We start from the raw sequence: 19067 nt of genomic DNA on the forward strand, positions 1-19067 counted from the left end.
GGTTATTGTCCATTTAGAATTTTTGAGGTTCTTCAGTATACAATTCTGTGCATGGAACTTTTCTACCTATGCCCAAAACAAACAGGATTGCAACAGTGGACAAACAATAGCCTGTTCCAAATCACACTAAATTTACTGGACTTGTGATTCCAGAAAGAAAAAAAAAAAAAAAAAAAAAGAAGAAAGGATACTCACTGTTTAATCAGATAGGTTTGGGCTGGTTTGTAATTGGGTTTTGTTAGTGTAATGTGAAAACCTGAGGAACATGAACATAAATCTGGTTTGTACTCATGTGAAGCCTTTAATGTAGTCAGACTTACAAATACTAGCAGAAATAATACTTCTGCTATGAGAATGGACTTTTGATTTGTCGCAAAGACACTGGATAATACAGACTCAAGCGTATTCCCATGTGGTACAGAATGCTGTAGCCTCCACTATTAGCTCTTCTTACAGAGTTAAACATAGAAATCATTGCTGATTATGGGGAAATTTGTCCTTTTTCAGATAGAAATTGTATCAGTCATAATATGCATTGATTTTCTCTCATGCACTTTATTTTGTCTAAAAGCATATGGTGGTATATGGTGTCAGACACAGCTGATTGGCCTTTGAACACTGCATCTGTGCCCATATCACTTTGAAACCCAACTTCAGCAGGTTGAATGATGTTAAATGCTCAGCCAGGACATACTTTCTCAAGTGTAACTCAAGCTTGCTTGGAAAGAAGGTGTTGTTCAGCTATTGGTGACAGACAATTTATAAATTACTTCAGTGCTTTATCTTTAAAATCATATATTAAAGACATTGGCTTGATGGGGTTTGGCTCTGGAGCATCCTTCCCTCTTTAGAAGTGCTTTAACACAAGCTTGTAACAATTTCTTAAGAGTTGTCTGGGTTGTCTCTGTAGCTTAGCATAAGTTATACAACTGGATCAGCCAGGCATTTGACACTGGTCCCAAATTTTATCCCTGAAATAAGTCTTTACTTTAGGCAGGTTCACTTGCAGTGTAATGTGAAGATGGTACATATGATGGGACAGCCACTGGATCCAAAACTTTTCAGCTTCTCAGCCAAGAAGTCTTCCTCCTTCAAATTTTACAGACAGCAGAGGAGCAGGTGCAGTTCAGGTGTCTTAGATGCAGATGCTTTTGCTGGTCAAGAAACATTACTCATACCTGGTTATTCACATAGAAAAAAAAGTGTGCCGAGGAGAAGCTGTGACTACTTGAAGCATGAGTATGATTTAACTTTCCAAATGCTAATTCACTAAGTCTTACCAGACCTTTCAGAAACTGCTGGAACTGAATCTGTTTTAAATTATTCTATTTTAAGTGATCACCAGAGTCTAGTCTGACATTCTGCATAAGACAGGCCAAGGAATTTCACTGAGTTCTCCAGACCACAAATCCCTTCTTAGATCCATCAAACCTTCATATCTTTGTCATGCAACTGCAAAATCACAAAGGGTTTGTGGGGTGCTTCCAGGTTGTGAATTTGTGGTTTTAAATCCAGACCTTTAGTTATTTAAGTAATAATATTTTTTTGTTAAGACAATAAGTTTTATGGAAAACTGTTGCAATGTGCTAAAACTTCTTACTGTGGAGAAAGGGAATTAAACCAACTATTTCCTGTAAGGATTTCAATAAAATAATCCCGTGTTTGAGCTTTGAAGTATTGTCACTCAGTTTTTACACACAATTCCTTTTCACCTTGTAAGGCATCTTCAATAGGCATTTTATCCTGGAGGACTGTAAGTGAAATGGACTTCTGAATTCAGCCAGAATGGCCTGTCACTTTCCTGCATGACAAATGGGAACAGGAACAAAAGCAATATGTGTACTCTTCACTTTAAAAGTGTATTTTAAAATCTTTATTTTCCCCTAAACATGATAAAAAAAAACCTCATAGAAGTCCAGAAATTCTAAAAAAGATAACGCCAGGTGTTTTGAGAGAAAGCTATGGGAACAGATGGCCTTACTGGAGGAGGCAAAATAAAAATTTCTAGATGCTATATTTGAAACCTGGTGAAGAAGAGCAGCTGAATCTGGAGGATGGTGCCAGTATCTACCCTCTGATTTGAGTGAAGAACTTGACAGAAGTGCAGAACCAAAGCAATAAGGTCTGTATTCCTTCTTATTTCCAAAAATCATACTGAAGGCTGAGACCAAATTAATATCAGTTTCACATAAAGGCTGTACTCTGACTTCATGTATGCTACCATGCATGGCCCTGTTCCCAACAATTGTATAAGTCTAAAAGCTTCCATAGAGCCAGCACATGTAATCTCCACTGCTGGCACCAATTATGCTTGGCATTGTATCCAAACACCCACTTTGCACCAGATCTGTCAGTATCAAAGCCATGAGGCTGGAACTTTTCCTGTGCTCTGGAATACATTGATTCAAATAACTCGTCAAAGCTGTAATTACAAGTAACTGTTATATCTGCATGCTTCTTTGAGACTCAGTATCATGAGAGCCTAGAAAGTTAGGATTAAGGTAATAACAACAGCAACTATACCATACCATACCATACCATACCATACCATACCATACCATACCATACCATACCCCTGAGGTCTGTTGTGCAAGTGGCATCCTGTACCTCAGACACTTAGGGGCAGCAGGCTGCTGCCTCTTGCCATGTTGGTCTACAGTTGAAAATGGTAGCATACACCTCCTTTTTAAGTCTATATGCTCTTAAGGGTTTATACATATAAAATAAATGTGTATATAATTAGTAGGGTTTTAAATAGACATGCACACACACTTCAATCATATTTGAAAAGAGTAGTCTAGACTGTGTGGAGGCAAGCAGAACTGAGACAGATAACAGGTGTGATCTGTGGAGGAGTACAGAAGGAGCAATGAGCTGAAAAGGCTCCTTGATGATTCACATAGGTAACCAGCAGGATATTAATCTGTGGTTCACACGGTATACTTTGCTGTTCACTCAGCAACCTGTAAGAAGTCCTGATGAAATTCGTGGGCCAGTTATTCAGCAGGCAGCTTTGCATGTGCACGTTTACCAAAGAAGCTCTTAGGGTTTGGTTGTACCTTTCACTCTTCCTGGTGCAGAACAGTCACACAGCTGAGCAGCCCTTTCGTTCACAGCAGGTCTGCACCCTTTCCTGCTCTGAAAAATAGATCCTGTGCAGCAACAAGCACACACATTGACTCTTAGTCCTCATCATGCGGCTCGTGCCCCTACATTACAAAAAACAGGGAGAAGACATGAATATACATCAAAACGTTAGGTCCTCTCTCTGAAAATATCTTGAAATGCTCTTAGCAGAATCAAAATTTAACCATAATAGCGACACAAGTTGTTTTGTAAATTGTTCAGATGAATGAAAGCTGTATAAGTAAGAATTAAAAAGTACAATGAGATATGTATTTCTGAAAATAATTTTAGGGTATTCAGTCCAGCTGTGCATCTCTTTCATTGGTTCTTAAACACAAGTAGTCAATTATGTGAAATATTTAAACAAGAGACATTGTCTTTGAAACTTGTAACATCGTTTACTTACAGCTCTGTTCTTTCATATTACTTTGCATTACTAGGAAATGGAAATAAAATATTCTTTACTACAACTATATATCCACAGTAAGAAAATTGGGTTGCATTGCAAAAATGGACAAACTGATGCAAGCTCTTTCAAATTTCACACATGTGGCAACTGCATGTTATGGTTTGATAGACATGAAAATAGCCATCAAAATACCAGCTTAACCCTCCTGTCTTGTATTACTCACCTCTCTCCTTTGTTCAAAGCTTTCAACTGCCCTCCCCTTTTAAAAAGGACTTGCTTCCCTGAAGTTTTCCCAGTTTATTTCCTTAAATCTTGCCTCCCCCTGCTGGTTGTGCAAAACAGATATTCTGACTAAAAAACCACTGTCTCAGAAGTAATTGATGTGAGACAATCATAATCAATAAGAATGTATAGTCCCAATCTATGTTCTAAAGCAGCGACAGCAAGTCTCTATATATGCAATGGAGGCTCTTGGACCTCTTTCAAGCTGCATCTTTGCTTATTCAGAAAGAGCAAAACCCACTTTCCTCTCAAACATGCTAGTGGTGTTTGTTGGATTTGTTCCTAATTTGTATGGGGGTTTTTGGTTTTTGGGGGGTTTTTTGTTGTTTGGTTTTTGGTGTTCTGTTGTGGTTTTTTTTTTTTTTTTTTTTTTTTTTTTTTTTTGTGAGTGTGTTTAGTTTTTTGGTTTGTTTTTTATTTTTGTGTGTGAAAAGGGCAGTGCACCAAAGTTTCTGTAAAAAGAAGGTTCCACCTACCTTTTAATAATTAGATAAAGTTAGTAGAAAACATCAGTAGGGAAAGAATTATTTTTGGTTTCACATCCAGTGCATTTTTACTGAATGACTGAATGCCCATACTGTAAGTTGGTGCATTTTCTAATCTGCTAAAATTTTACAGAACAGCCAGCAATTTATTTCTGTAAAGTCTTAATTAGCTTTAATTGCTATAGGTCTATTTATACCTATTTTCACCAATTTATTCAGTCTTCCTTCATGCTTACAGAACCACTATAAGAACATCTAGCCTGTGAAAATGTTTTGCTAATTCAAACGTATATGAACCACAGGATGTATAATTTTCAGAACTATGTCTACATGGGCTGCAATTTACATTAAATTGCTGTTTTGGTTAAATGGCACCTTAGCTACCAAGCAACTCTTTGAATAGTTGTTTCTTTAATTATTATTTAATTTTGTGGTTATGACTGGTTTTCAGTTAAAGAGGGTACTACTGACAAATTCAATTAAAGGAAAATAGAGGACTTAATGGTCCATGCTAATGATTCATTTCATACATAATATTTTATCATTTTCTGTGCAAATTTATAATGAGTGCTTAGCTTGTATTAATAAAAGCTTACATTTAGTCTACATAAACTATAGTGATTAAAATATTTTGCTAATGATCTCTGTTAATAAATGCATTTAAAGCAATTAGGTCCTTTACCTTAAAATACTTTATCTGTGAAAATTTACATGAAAATGCATATTTTGTCATTATGGAGGAAACACACGTATAGGAATGTAATAACATATCCATAAACAACATCTTTTGATATTAAAACAGCTCATGATATGCATCTGCTACAATCAGGAAAACAAACTTTGAAAAATTATAGCAATCAGTTCAATATGCTATCTGATTTTATAGAATCACATGAAGAAGAAGGAGTTTGATAAATCACCTTTTCAGGTATCTGAAGTAAGAAGAAGTACTTCTCTATTTCACAGCAGAGATAGAAATTTCAGCTTCTAGAGTTTCTAAGTAGTGTGTGTAGGAGTGAAAGGGTGGGTAAGTAGCTATTACAGTCTCAATTTTACATTTTGCATCCTCACTGATGAAGATAGATTGTCTTCCAAAGTGAATAAAATCATCATTTACAAACATTTAAGCATACTACATCCTTTTTTAAGATACCATGCTGTTTCAGGACAATTTTGTTTTCATGGCTTTTTCTTGCACTAAGAAATTAGTGCCCAATCATTTGCTTCAACAAAGAATGCCATTAGCATCCATGGTAAAACAGACATATTGTAGTTACTTCTGCAAACTGCTTGACTGGTACTATTGGGACCCAAAATATGGGGTTTTTCTTAGGATTAAGGGCACAAGAAAGCAAACAGAACGGAAAGTCCCAAGATTTTTCAGAGCAAAACAATAATTCTGGACCACAAGTCAATGCAAATTCAAGTCCTATTCCTACATCACTTACATAATTTGTCAATATCCTACTGACTTCTTCATTTAATTTTAGGTGGTGACAGTGATTAAGGATTGGGATAAGTGAGTTACAATTAGTATAACTTCATAAGTCTTAACAGTGCTGAAATTCAGTATGCCATTTGGAAGTTGCTGTCAATTCTTCTATAAAAGGTGAAAAAAAAGACGTGCCAGATTTCTTCTTTAAAGCAAAAGATTTCTTAGATCTTTGCCTGAAGAAACTCTTTATTTTGGCAGTCACAGCCAAAATTTTTGTGATCTGTGTTTCTGAAACTTCAACTGCAAAATCTGTTGATACTGAAATCTCATGTTATTTATGTTTCTCGGTAGTAAATAATAAGAATTTAAGAATGAAGAAAGGTCAGGATTATCAGGATCAGGGCATGACAATCAGAAGCTTAAGGTTGTTTTCCTTTGTCAAACAGTGATGGTAACATATTTTTCAGATGCCGTCAATAAGCAGTGAAGTTGCATTCTTTCCTCTATATGCTTAAGAGCTCCATACACAGTCATTTCAGTACTCATATGAATGTCAGCAAAATCAAAATGTTCCTTAGCCATGCTCTTTTTGTTCCTGGATATTTCCAGAGAAAGGAGCTGAAAAATAAAACTCGCTTGTCAAGTACAAGCTAATAGCCTCCATAACAAAACCTAGAAATGGCAGCACAGTCTGTGTCCTACATGAATGTGTTTTTTCACAGAGAAGGCCTACAAATGTAGATGGCATACAAGGACTACAAATAAACTTGTTCTGTATGATACATTTTCATCTCCTTCTTCAAATTTTAGTTAAAATTTCATCAATTTGTTCTAATATGTAGTCTGATTTCTTGCCAAAACCTTGGTAAGACTGACTGACCTGGTGGTATCCCTGAAACATCACCACAAGATCGACAGCCCTCAGTAATCTTAATTTCAGACAACTGGCTGAAGGTGACCTACATGGGGGGTTTGCCACCCACAGCTAATACCTGCTGATCTGCTTGGCTGTATCAAAGCTGATCAAGGCAGCTGGTGCCAAGTCACTGAATGGCCCCAGAAAGGCTGGGGGAGGATGACCTTATTGCATCCTCTGTCTGTCTCTAGGGTTTCACCCATAAGTGAGTGTTATGAACTGAAGTTAGGAACACTGTCATTACTCTCGTGTACTTCTTGAGGAAGTATTTTAATACACAACTTGTTATTTATCTGTTTTCCCATTTAAAGTTATTCATGTACTGAAGGATTCCCAAGTGTTTTGCAAGTAAGGAAAAAAATCACCTGTCAAGAAAATCCAGATGTCTATTTTTTAAAGTTTCTAAGGCATGGAGTGCTTACAGCTATCAATCAGGGAATAAGCCAAACAGGTGACATATTTTAAAGGATTCTTAGGCACTGCACAGACTTCAAGTGCTACACACTTGGCAGAGAGGTTATGTTGCATTCATAACTTGATGATCTGGGTGGATCCCTGCTGCAACTGATTGCCAAATAGTGTAAGTTATTGTGAGTGCTTAAATGCATCCTTGTAGCTTTTTCTTCTCAGCAAAGGGAGATAGTGGCAGTGAGATAGTGGCAGCCTCTAGTAGCAAACTCCATGGAGAGGTGTATGCAAACATAGCCACCCCTCCTGTTGCCACTGATCAATGATGATTATCATAAAAATATTGAAAGGCGTTTTTACTTTTAATATTGATTGGTAAAATCACTAAGAGATATTCTCAGTAATATATTCCATCTGTTTGTGGTTATAATCTTTGTTACTGCAATTGTATAACACAATTGTTCATTTCGTGGTACCATCCTCTGAAGTACTCTTTGCGGGTCAGCAGTGTTAATTGCCATAGCACGCTGGTTTTCCAGATCTAAATATTTTTTATATACTTTAAGGAATTTTTGCTCAACACTGGTAGCCACCTCTACACTGAATATTCATATAGTAAAGACTGTGAAAGAAGATTTTTATAATTCCCTAAGATACCTTGTAAAAGATACATGAAAATGTATAGAAAACCTTATATCACAGCAATGTCTTTAAAAGAGATAATTTTGAGACTGGAATGGTAAAGGGGAATTTCCATGAGAGTACATTTTTGTTAAAAATTTTGTCTACTAAGAGATACCATTCTAAGAGACAACAGAAAACAGATTGCTAAAGAAAACATAACCATACTAAATTTTGCTACCTTTACTGAAGATTTCTAAATGTCTGTTTGATCTCTTTTGATATTGTTGATATTGTTTGATAGAAAAGCTTTCTAAAATGGAAAAAAACACATGGACTCAAATACAAGTAATGGGAAAAGGCTGCGATATCTCCCAGATTCCAATCCTTAACCTGTTAGATTATGACAGATTTCACAGACTCTCCTGCTATATGATGAAGTTAGCAGAGTGCTCATATGATCTCAGGTCCAGGCATTTTCAAAACATCTGGAATTTGGTCTTCTAAAGTCTCCTACTGTTTTTTTCCTTAACTTGCAGTTGGAGTCATGGTACGTTTTTCATTTTAGTGTCTACAGTGTAGTGGGATGAATTCAACCCAAACATTTTCTGATTAGTCCAATAAGTAGTGCTGGTTTTAGTTCTGAAAATGCTGCTGTCTCCTGATCTTTAAGATGTCCACCTCCTTCTATATCAGTTTGATAACAAGATTATGGCCTAATTTGTGCAAGGTCAATACTTAAAATGTAACAACACCAGCTACCTCAGACTTATTTTCACCAAGACTGATAATGTGTTTTACAGAAAGATATGGGAGAATATTGTCTGACTTTATCTTTCAAGGTATTTATCAGGTCTTTAATATGCTACTCAACTTAGTAAAATTGATTTTTTGTTTCCAGTGAGCAGCCTAAGAAAGTTGATCAGACCTGTCTGAAGGCTGCAACACAGCCTCAGTCATTTGTATAGCATAAAATTTTACTAATAATTTAATTTTTCAAACTGTACCATAAAGGACAATTTCAATTATTTTAAAGTAGAAAACAGATGCTAGTGAATTTGCATGGGCTAATTAACTTTCTACAAATACCTCACTGTGAGTTCAGAAAGCTTCAATTGCAAAAATTAAACATATCAAAAGAACACAATCTAATATGCCCAAAACAAAGTAGAATTGTCTGAAATGTGAGCAACATATTAATGGTTATTCAGAAATTGAATTCCACTGGGTTTTTTTAATGTGAGCTGCATTAAAAAGGACAAAAAAAAGAATAAAGAGCATTTATTTTTCTTTTATAACTACACCACCACAAAAATCAGCCCAGAATTCCCATGAGTTAAATGTTAATCTGCAAATAAGGTAGGGACTCCTGTGTTTGTCCCTGAGCAAACACACAGTGTCACATTATTTAGCAGCTGCTCTAGTCAGTGCAGTTGTCTAAGGGGTTAAAATGAAAGTACAGACCTTTTCCTGCAGCTAGCAGAATCTTTCTAGCAAGGTGATATCTCCACAGCTAGATCTTCTCCCCTTTGTTCTTCAATCCACTTGTTGGACCAATAATGTCTACAAAGACAATGATTTCTCAGGACTTCAGATATGGAGTATTCTGTCTACACAATTAATTACCAGTAGGTACGTTGTCTTAATTTTTACACATAATTTGCTTTGTTTCTCATTCCTTCTTCCTCTTTCAGTCACCACTCTTCACTGCTCCTCCAAAAGACCTACTGTACTATTTAGTTACCTAATGTAAAACAAACTCAGGATCTCCTTTAGGAAGCCACTAGTTGGCCTTTCCATTGGCTGTGTAAAGGATGTAGGCATTCACTATAGGATGGGTCCTGCACTGAGCACTTCAAGTTTCAACACATTTTTGTCCCATGCAATTATTGTCTCATGTGGATATATTAGATCCAAATAAGGAGATTAAGCAAAAAAAACAGCTTAGTTGCAAGAAAGGGAAGGGAAGGGAAGGGAAGGGAAGGGAAGGGAAGGGAAGGGAAGGGAAGGGAAGGGAAGGGAAGGGAAGGGAAGGGAAGGGAAGGGAAGGGAAGGGAAGGGAAGGGAATGTGCAATGGCAGAAAACCAAATTGTAATATTTCTTAATCATAAGAAAAGACAAAACCTGGTATTAATATTCAAACATTAATCTTCCAATATAAGAAAGGTGGCTTCAAGGGAAAGACTGCAGATTGCTGTCCATGTTTGTTGAAGATGCAAGAGAGGATAATGATGAAAACTGCAATATGGAGCTTATTATTGAGTTTAGACGTTAGAAAAGACAAAAGAAGAAACAAGCTCTCTCCCTGTGAGATGGTGAAGTAAAGGAATAGATTGCCTAGGGAATTTTTGGAATCCCCAGACTGGAGGTTTTTAAAATCGGGACAGACAAACATCTGTCAGGGAAGATTTAGATACAGCTGGTTCTGCCTCAGGGTAGGAGAAGGGATTGAGCATTCTTTCTATCTCCCTTCCAGCCCCACTTGCTATGCATCTATGATAAACAACAATAATACTTCAACAGTAGACACTGAGAGGTCACTCAGGTAGGGATAAAAAAGAAAGAGTAATAGCTAGGAAACTCAATGAGGATTTACTTGTCCTGGGTATCTCTTGCTTCCCCAACTGTGCCTTTTTCAGGAATGTTTCCAAAGAAGATTTTATGAAAGCACATTTTATTAATATTTTGAGATACCAGAGCATAAGACCAAAGTGGAAACATGATATGGAAGATAGGGCAGAAGACAAAAAATTGGAATCCAAGCAGAGACACGGTAGCTGTCATAGACAAAGATCTTTATTCCCACAGTAGTTATAATTGTGCATCAGGCCAAAAAAGATAAGACTTTTTACATTAATCTTTAAACACTGCAAAAAGGCAATTCTTCTTTGGGTCACTACCCAGAGACAACTAAGACAGACCAGACAGATGATTAGGACAACATTAATGCAAACATACAAAAATGGCATTTTTTCCCCCTAGAATTAATATGCAAAAGTATGCAATAGTGTGCATTAAAATATGCAAGCTGAGAAGCTGATATATGTGACTATATTTGTGAAACTGATTGTATTTAAATACCTTTATTGCTGGGCATATGCACAAAACAACAATGTTAAGATAACCACATTATTTTTTCTTTTCATGAATTTTGCATGTTTTGCCATAGAGAACTAATGCTGTCTTCAACATTACAACAGTATAAAACATTTTCCATTACTTAAAAAATATTTTAAAATATCTTAAGCCTGTTTTTTTTTTTTTTTGCTACATTTTAGTCTGTTAGAGATTCTCATGTTTGCTTGTTTGTTTGTTTGTTGTTGTTTTTTTGGTTTTTTTTTTAATGTAGGAAGCAAAACACAAAAATCACAGCATCCATGTATACACTCAATCAACTGTCATGTCATAAGCATACTTTGCATTTTCTCTTTCTGAAGCCAAGCAGAAATTATTTTTTTAATCTTATTCAGATGTATGGTCAACAATTTGACTTCAAATGGCACCAAATACAATATTTTCAATTCAAATACTGATTTTTAAAAGGCTGTACCAATGTTACCATTTTCCCTGACAGAAGTAAGTTTATTTTCAAGAACACACCTGGAAATCCTGCTTAAATACATATGGAAACAGCCAGTAAAGGGTTTTCTTGATCAGCTCTATATTGCATACTTTCTTTCCGTTACTGTTTCACAGATAACTAATGATCTGAGGGTAAAAATGAAGAACTTGCATATGTATTAATCCTTTAAGACTGTTCAGTCATCCCTATGCATACATGTAGGCAGTATAATGCATAAATATAAACAAAGGATGTGCTTTTCTTCTCATTTACACCATCACTTTACTGTGCTTTTTTTTTACTTTGAATGCAGGCAAAGGGTCAATCACTGGATTTTTTAAAAGGGATTATTTCTGATATATATTAAAATGGAATTTATTTAAATACTCAGATAAGACCATTTTCCATTATCTGCTGCCATATTCATTTTTTGCCCCAGAATGTCTTTATCTGCAAAAATATTTTACTTTTCCAATAAAAAGATCTGAAGAATCAACATTATCACTGGATCAGCCTTTATAGCACAAAATACTCTCTGATTGCCTTAACTGTTTTGTTTGATGAGAAGGTGGATGCTTTGTGGGCAAAGCAAGAGGAGAGAAGAATCATAGTAGTATCCCAGTAATAAACGGGATTTCAATTGCATAAATAGCACAGATTCTATGATTCTATAATGGAAACATCTCCTCAGCCATTCCCAGCTAAGATTCACATCCTGCATTTTCACTCCAGTGATCCTGCAGCCTGTAATAGACACAATAAAATTTGTCAGGAGCAGCATGTCTGGGCTGACCACCTTTGAAGGCCCCAAGTCTGCACTGAGCTGCTCCTGTTCCTGCCCAGATTTCTGCTGGAAATTTCTGCTGTGTGATCGTTTCCCAAATGCAGTGCTGCTCAGTGTAGTCAAGTGTAACCTTAAAGGGTGAATGAAAATGGGACAAGGTAGGGGTCAGTGGCAAGTGGCCATGCACAGCTGGGGGTTGGATGGAGTGGAGTGGAAAAAGGACAACAAAAATGATGGCATTTTGTTTTCTCTTGTTTTGACAGCAACTTGTTGGAGACATTCTCCACCCTCTCACAGACCCTGCATAGTAAACTATCTTTTAGCTAAGAAGAGTTTAAAAGTGCAGATGAGTTACAGACCTGAGCATAACATGTTTGGTTGAAAGAAAGTGTAAACATCACTGAATACACCAGTTAATACTTCAGATATGTAATTTTCTCCTCTATGGGTTTTTCTTTAATCCTGCTCAGTTACTGGTACTCAAACAGATCTAGCCAAGCCCAAGAAAAAGCAGGGGATAAATACTTTGCTGCCTATGTCACAAGGAGACTACTTTCACTATTTCTATACCTGAATGAAGTCTACATTTTAATATATAAACATAATTTCCCATTGATTGTCTTTATTGTTTGCTATATTTAACATTATCTATGTTAAAATAGGTTAAGAAATATTCAACAAAGAACCTGAAAAGCCAGAGCTAGGATAAACTCTGGAATACGTGCAATGAAAAACAGGTAAACATTTACAATTGTAAATGTCACAAACCAGTTTTATTAACTGCAGCTCTGATATATTGCCCCATCCTACTGTTTCAAGATCTGCACCTTTTCCTTCTTCTTTAGGATGAACAAAGATCATGGAACAGATTGTAAGTGAGGCAAATTACATGGCTGTTTATGGTTGTGTTACACATATTATATACATCATTTGCAAACTATTCCCTAAAGAAATAGTATCAAACTTTTGGGGACAAGAAAGAATCTGATGACAATCTGTTTTCATTTCTTTTCTTTCAGATGCTCCATGATAATTGAATGCTTTATTTTCTTAGATTAATTTCGTTTACTGCAGCTACTGTTTTCCCATCATTGTCCATTTGGGGCTTTTTTTGTTCTTTCTTGCTTTAATGTTCATTAACTATATTATTTGATTGAATGATGTTATCACAATTAGAAGAAAACAAGGCCAAATCCATTTGAGCATGTATTTATTCCGTAAGCACTCTACTTTCAATAAATATAAAGGCTTCTGTATTTTTGAGTTTGGGTTTAGTGTCTGGGGTTTTTTTTCGTGCCTTTTTGTTTGTTTGTTTAATACATACACACATTTGAAAATATAGCAGTATTCCGAAATCCCTAAATTACATCCACAATTATCTGCAAATTTCAGCACCATGGTAATTTTGCTTGGATTTTTTATGTAGTTACTTAGTATGAATGTCTTTACATTTTAAGCTGCAAAATTTTAAAATAAAGTTTTGTTCTTTACCTTTTTATCTTGGTACTCTTTGCACTGAGTTGGTTTGAGCAATAATTATTGGACAGTTTGGACTAAAAGAAAACTTTAGCTAAACACCAGAATTACCAAAGGTAAGTGTTCAGGAAAAAAGGACAACTCTGAAATAAACAGAATTATTAGCAGTATTTGCCAACCACAGTATTATTATCAGCACCTTGGAATACCTTTTAGTTAAACAAAAATCTATCAATTTTTACAGAACTTCCTGCCTGGAAGTGTCATTTAAAATGACTGTTAAAGTGAAAAATAATATATATTTTTTTATTCATTTTAAGTCAAAAAAGAAAACCTGTAAACAAAAGAAAAATCTCCCCCTGACAAAAAAAAAGGAAGATAACCTTAATTTTCATTTCAATTCCATCAGCATGCAACAGAAACAACCCCTTTAAATCAATAGGATGTCATAAATGATTTGAAGACAAAATCAAGCTGTTGAAGCAGATGCAATTTAAATATTTGGTGACACTCTCTCTTGTGATCTAGAAAAATTAGTATAATGATTTTCTTTTAATTTAAAAAGCAAACAAGCAAACACAAAACAGAAAAAAGATACAATTCTTAGCTATTTTATGGAAGAAAAAAAAAGAAAGGCTAACTCCAACCCAGGGAAAACTTTCAGTCAATCAAGTTGCACTGCAGATTCAGTCAGTATGAAGTGTTAGGAAATAGAAACATTACAATGTAAGCTCATTGTATTTACAGGTAATATTTGTTTATTCAGGTAATTAATCATCATGACTAATTATACTAGAAGGTGGACAGATTATTTCAGTAAACCAAGATTGCTTGCCCATGGGTAGAGATCTAGGAGCTGCATATGTACACTTTCACTAATAAATGATAAGGATCACTGGTGAGGCAGGTTGCAGAGCTTGGGAAAAGTAGTAAGCTACTAAGTGAAACTGCTTTTGGCAACTATTGACCTTTGAGTTCTTAAACTGGAGCATATATAAACAACACAATGTTCTCTGGCAAGTTTTGCCTGATAACCTGCTGGAAAAGGGATAGAATGTCCTCTAGCCATTTTGCATGCACAATTTAACAATTACATGGTCAGAGGGAGAATGATTCTTTTAAGGTGTTGGTAGATGAATGGTAGATGTTCTCAGGTTTTACACATTTACAAAGGAATTTCAAAATCTAACATAGCGTAATCAATATCAACTCCAATTCTTCTATACTGAGATAAATTATATCGATCACTCTACTGGGAACACACACAGAAAAACAGAAAGAGAGGAAGGATTCAGAAAAGCAGGTCATACAGATCAAAAGCATACACTGGCAATACTGGCTTAGAGACAAAATGTTGAAGTAAGGCTGTTTCACTCAGCATAGAAAATCTGAAAAAATATTTAGATGTATTTAAAATCAGTGCATTCTAAGAAAGGAATACTAAATTTATTTCAAGTTACTATTATAGTTGAATAAAAAATTTCAAAATCATACCAAAAGCTAGTTTTAGATAATTATTATAATCAGGAACCATGCTTAGAATGAGAATACAAATGATTCATAATTCTACCCTTAAAAATTAAATTTTTATTTAAAACTTGAGTAAAAATTTTGCAAAATAAACATTTTGTAATACATTTTGCAAAGTATTACAAACATTGAATGCAATCCAAATTAAGCTGTGGATGTACACCGAGTTTGCCTTTTGAATTTCGTCTATCAGACCTTCCAAGGTTTCTGGGTTGTACTCAGGAGCAGAGGGTAAGAGAAGCACATCCAAAATCCTTAGTGGCCACAATTTTATTTCTAATTGGTGTTTCCTCACTCTTTATGCATTCATCAATCAGATGTAAATTACAGTATGCCTGATTGGGTCTCCTTCACCCTAACCACTCCCTGCTGACTGGCAGTGCTTGCCAAATGCTGCAGCAGGCAAGAGGAGCAGCAGTAATAGCACCTCTACTGTTTTGGTAGGTCTTGGCCACCAGCAGTATCACAGATAACAACTGCTCACTTAACACCTATTGAATGTCTTGAGCACAATTGTCCCTTTGAAGAATGCAGCTGTCACCTTTTATCAAGCATGAGACATCACTGGTGGTGAGTAATATAAAAGAGTAGGTCCATAAATTCAAACACTGTGGCAATTTCAGAGGAGTTCCTTTATTCTGGAAACAAGCACAAAAAAATGTCTAATCGGTGTGGAGGGAAGAGGCACAGCAGATAGAAGCTGCAGAAAAGCTTTTTTTCATAATATTTAAACCTAGTGAGAGATAAGAGAAAATACTATAGAGTAAATAATCCAAACAAACAGGGGGATGGGTTGTGCACCACTGGAAAAATTTAATAAATACACAAGTTGAAATACTTGCAGTTACTTTCGAATGTAGCACCAAATATTATTCTATAGTGTCCAGTCTGCTAAAGCACAGTTCCTATGCTATGTAAGCATAGATTTTCTGTATTTTAGAGCAGAATGCTGTCTAAGATTACCCTCAAACTGGCGTACCCCCCTCTTTGAGAGGATTGCCAAGTCCAAAAGGAGCCTGGAGATGTTTATGTGAGGGAAAGTAGGGAGAGAGACAAGGAGGAACAGTGGGAGGAGAAGGGCAGACATGGTATTTTTTGGCCCAGTGGACAAGGAAAAGCAATAATGGAAATTCATAGATCAAATTTTTAATTTTTTTTTTAATTGAAGTGTCCCAGTTTAATGGCAGTATAGATGGTAGCACTGCATTTCATCAATCCTAGCAGTATTTTCAGGGAATGGTAATAATGAGTCCTGTGGGTGTCATTGACAGAAAGGTATGAGCTGCTCACATTTTTATTGTGTTGGGCAGAAACAGGCTCCCTTCATCTTCACTGATAGTCATTTTGTTCTGTGTTTTTCTTGAACCAACTTCTTAAACACAGCTGTTGCCCTGTTCTTTTGAGAGTTTTAAAGCTCTTCTAAAAGTTTCTTACGCCTTCAGATATTTACATATTTCTACATAATTTTCTCACTGTTCATATAAATAGTGATTGTTTTTCATTCTTCTTTGTGGGTGGAGAGAATTGATAGACTGTTGGTTTGACCAGTGTAGTTGGAGAGTTTCACGTTCCAATCCACTGTCACTTTTACTATTGTATATAGAGTGGAGTCAGAAAATAAAGTTTACTTTTTTAGGTTCTTTCCTTTCCCCTTTTGCGTCTAGCATCCATGTGTGAGTTATTTCATGTCATAGTGTAACACGCAACCTTCTCTTTCTGAGTGACTAAGATTGATGTTCTCTTATCGCTGCCTATGAATACTGAAAGTGATTTTGTTGTTTCTGTGGCCAGCACTGAGCAAAGACAATGAGGCATCAAGAATGGAAAGACAGTAGCTTTTAAAAGGCTCAGGTTTGAACATCAGGAGTGCCACCTAGAACACAAAAACCTTCAGCTTACATGAGAGGCACGTATACCATTTGGAGCACAAATATTAGTCCTTGTTATGAATATCCAAACTGCATGGGAGTTACAAACATTGTCAAATATTATGTAAATGTGCACAGCTGAAATAATCTCATTTAATGTTCTCCTGACTTTTGAATATACTTAATGTCCATAAGCGACCCAACAATATTTCTAACATCATTCGTATATCACAACTAAATCACTATTGTATCACAAAATACACCTTTGTATAATATTAAGTGTGTTTTGTAAACAAAGGTGGTAGAAGTGTGGGAGGAAAGAGCAAATGAAAATTTTTGTAGGATGTGTTATGAACATAAGAAGATAATTTAAGAGTGATAAAATGGAAGGATGGGTGCTAGCTGTGACAAACAACAGAAACCTTTGTGCTTCTTCGATCTTTCTTTCAGGTACACAATTTTCAGTCGTTGTGTCCCTATTTTTCTTTTCACCCTCTGCTTTTCCTGTCAATTAAGCTGTACATTCTCCATGGACAGAAGTTATAAATGTACATCATGAATGCAAATATGACTTGGATACATTTCTCCAGATGTTACTTCACTACTAATAAACCCTGTGACTGCTTGTTTTATCCTCCAGAGCCTTGTGTTTAAGGAGATCCCAGTTTGCTTTATCTCCCCTCTTATCCAGTGTCAGGGTGGTTAGATTATTCCACCAGGTCATGGAAGACCCAAGATCACATCAGCACGTTTGTCTGAGCAGACTGACATTCCTTCTGTCACATCTGTAAAAATCATGATATCATATGACATTTTAGGATGGGTTTCTTAATGCTGTCCTCAATGACAACAGGAGCATCAATTCCAATCAACCACAAGGCCACTGTGTTTCTTTTAGTGCTTCTTTTCCTCCTTGACCCAGTGGAGTTAAACGGCAGCTCCTGCAGTGGGGCTGAGTTTTTCCTCTCTTCCACTTTCAAGTCACCTCAGACAGCTGAGCTATCTGAGCTACACGCCTTATCAGTTGGTAAAAAGCCAATGGCAGTGCTTTTTGAATATTTCTAAATGTTTCTTCAGGCACAGTTAGTTCACACATTGAAACTAAAGTTACAAACAGCTCTGAGTTGCCAGAAATTTAATTTCTTCAGCAAATAAATTCTTTCTCCTCCCACAAAAGAAAAAAAAAATCACTGCGCTATTCTGTTCCATCACTTTCATAGTTTTATGAAGGGAGTGACTGAATTCATCAACAAAGCACGTTGGAAACAGACAGAACCATCTAGGGGCCAAAAGTCCAGCATTTTGGATGAAATAAACATAAATTACCTTTAAAAGTAGACATAAATCAAGAAATAGTCGGTCTCTATCAAGGAGTTTAGGATTACAGGTTGCCCATGCACTTGAAGAGGAAATTCGGTGCCTAAAGGAGACAACAAAATATTCAAGTCATTAATACATGTGGAAGAACTGAGGACAGGTCTCAAAAAAAAAAAAAAAATTAAAGCTTGGGATTGAATTCAGCAACCACAGATGAAAATGAATCCCAAGGGAAAAAGTTGACTACAAACAAGATATAGGTAGGCTACATGGCAGAATAGAATTTTTATTGACAGGGTCCAAAGTCATGACTGAGGAGAACAACATGGTAATTTGACTTTGAGAGGAAGTTAACTGTGGCACTTTTGCCATAATGAAGAAGGCAGAATACAGGGACTTCATAGAAATGAATTCTCAACTATGTGACATATCCTGACAATTATAAGACTAAGTAAGCAACCCCAGGATAAAAAGAATTAGAAAAGAAGTTCTGAAATTCTGCATTTTAATTCATCTCTTCCCATTTTGGAGCCTGATGAAAAAATGCATTATTAGAAATAAATAAAAGCAGGGTATGAAATGGCTTCTGAGAATAAACTGTAATTTATAGAAGGAAAGTAAAATGTCTTCTCTTCTATTTAAAAAACTCTGCAAACCAGAAATGCACAGAGTGAATGGATTTTGAGATATTCTTAGTGAAAATAGAAAGTCACTAACACATCTGTAATTGCCAGGGGGCCTATTCTTCATAAAAATTTATATTCTCAGGATGCCCATGTCATCACAGCCTGTTACAAGCAAGTATTTTGCTCTTTTGCAAAACACCTGCTTAAATACACAACATAAG

The 19067-nt window shown here is 35.9% G+C and overlaps 1 long non-coding RNA gene across 1 annotated transcript in view; it reads right to left on the reverse strand.

Annotated features, from left to right (window-relative positions):
- Window positions 1-329: 329 nt before the first annotated feature.
- The window catches only part of LOC137465886 (uncharacterized), a 55262-nt gene continuing 36524 nt past the window's right edge, over window positions 330-19067 (reverse strand). The window contains exon 3 of the long non-coding RNA XR_010994872.1: window positions 330-1801. This is a non-coding gene — a long non-coding RNA (uncharacterized lncRNA). The remainder of the gene's footprint in view (window positions 1802-19067) is intronic.

The sequence above is a fragment of the Anomalospiza imberbis genome, chromosome 2, assembly GCF_031753505.1.
Source record: "Anomalospiza imberbis isolate Cuckoo-Finch-1a 21T00152 chromosome 2, ASM3175350v1, whole genome shotgun sequence".
Classification (NCBI taxonomy): domain Eukaryota; kingdom Metazoa; phylum Chordata; class Aves; order Passeriformes; family Viduidae; genus Anomalospiza; species Anomalospiza imberbis.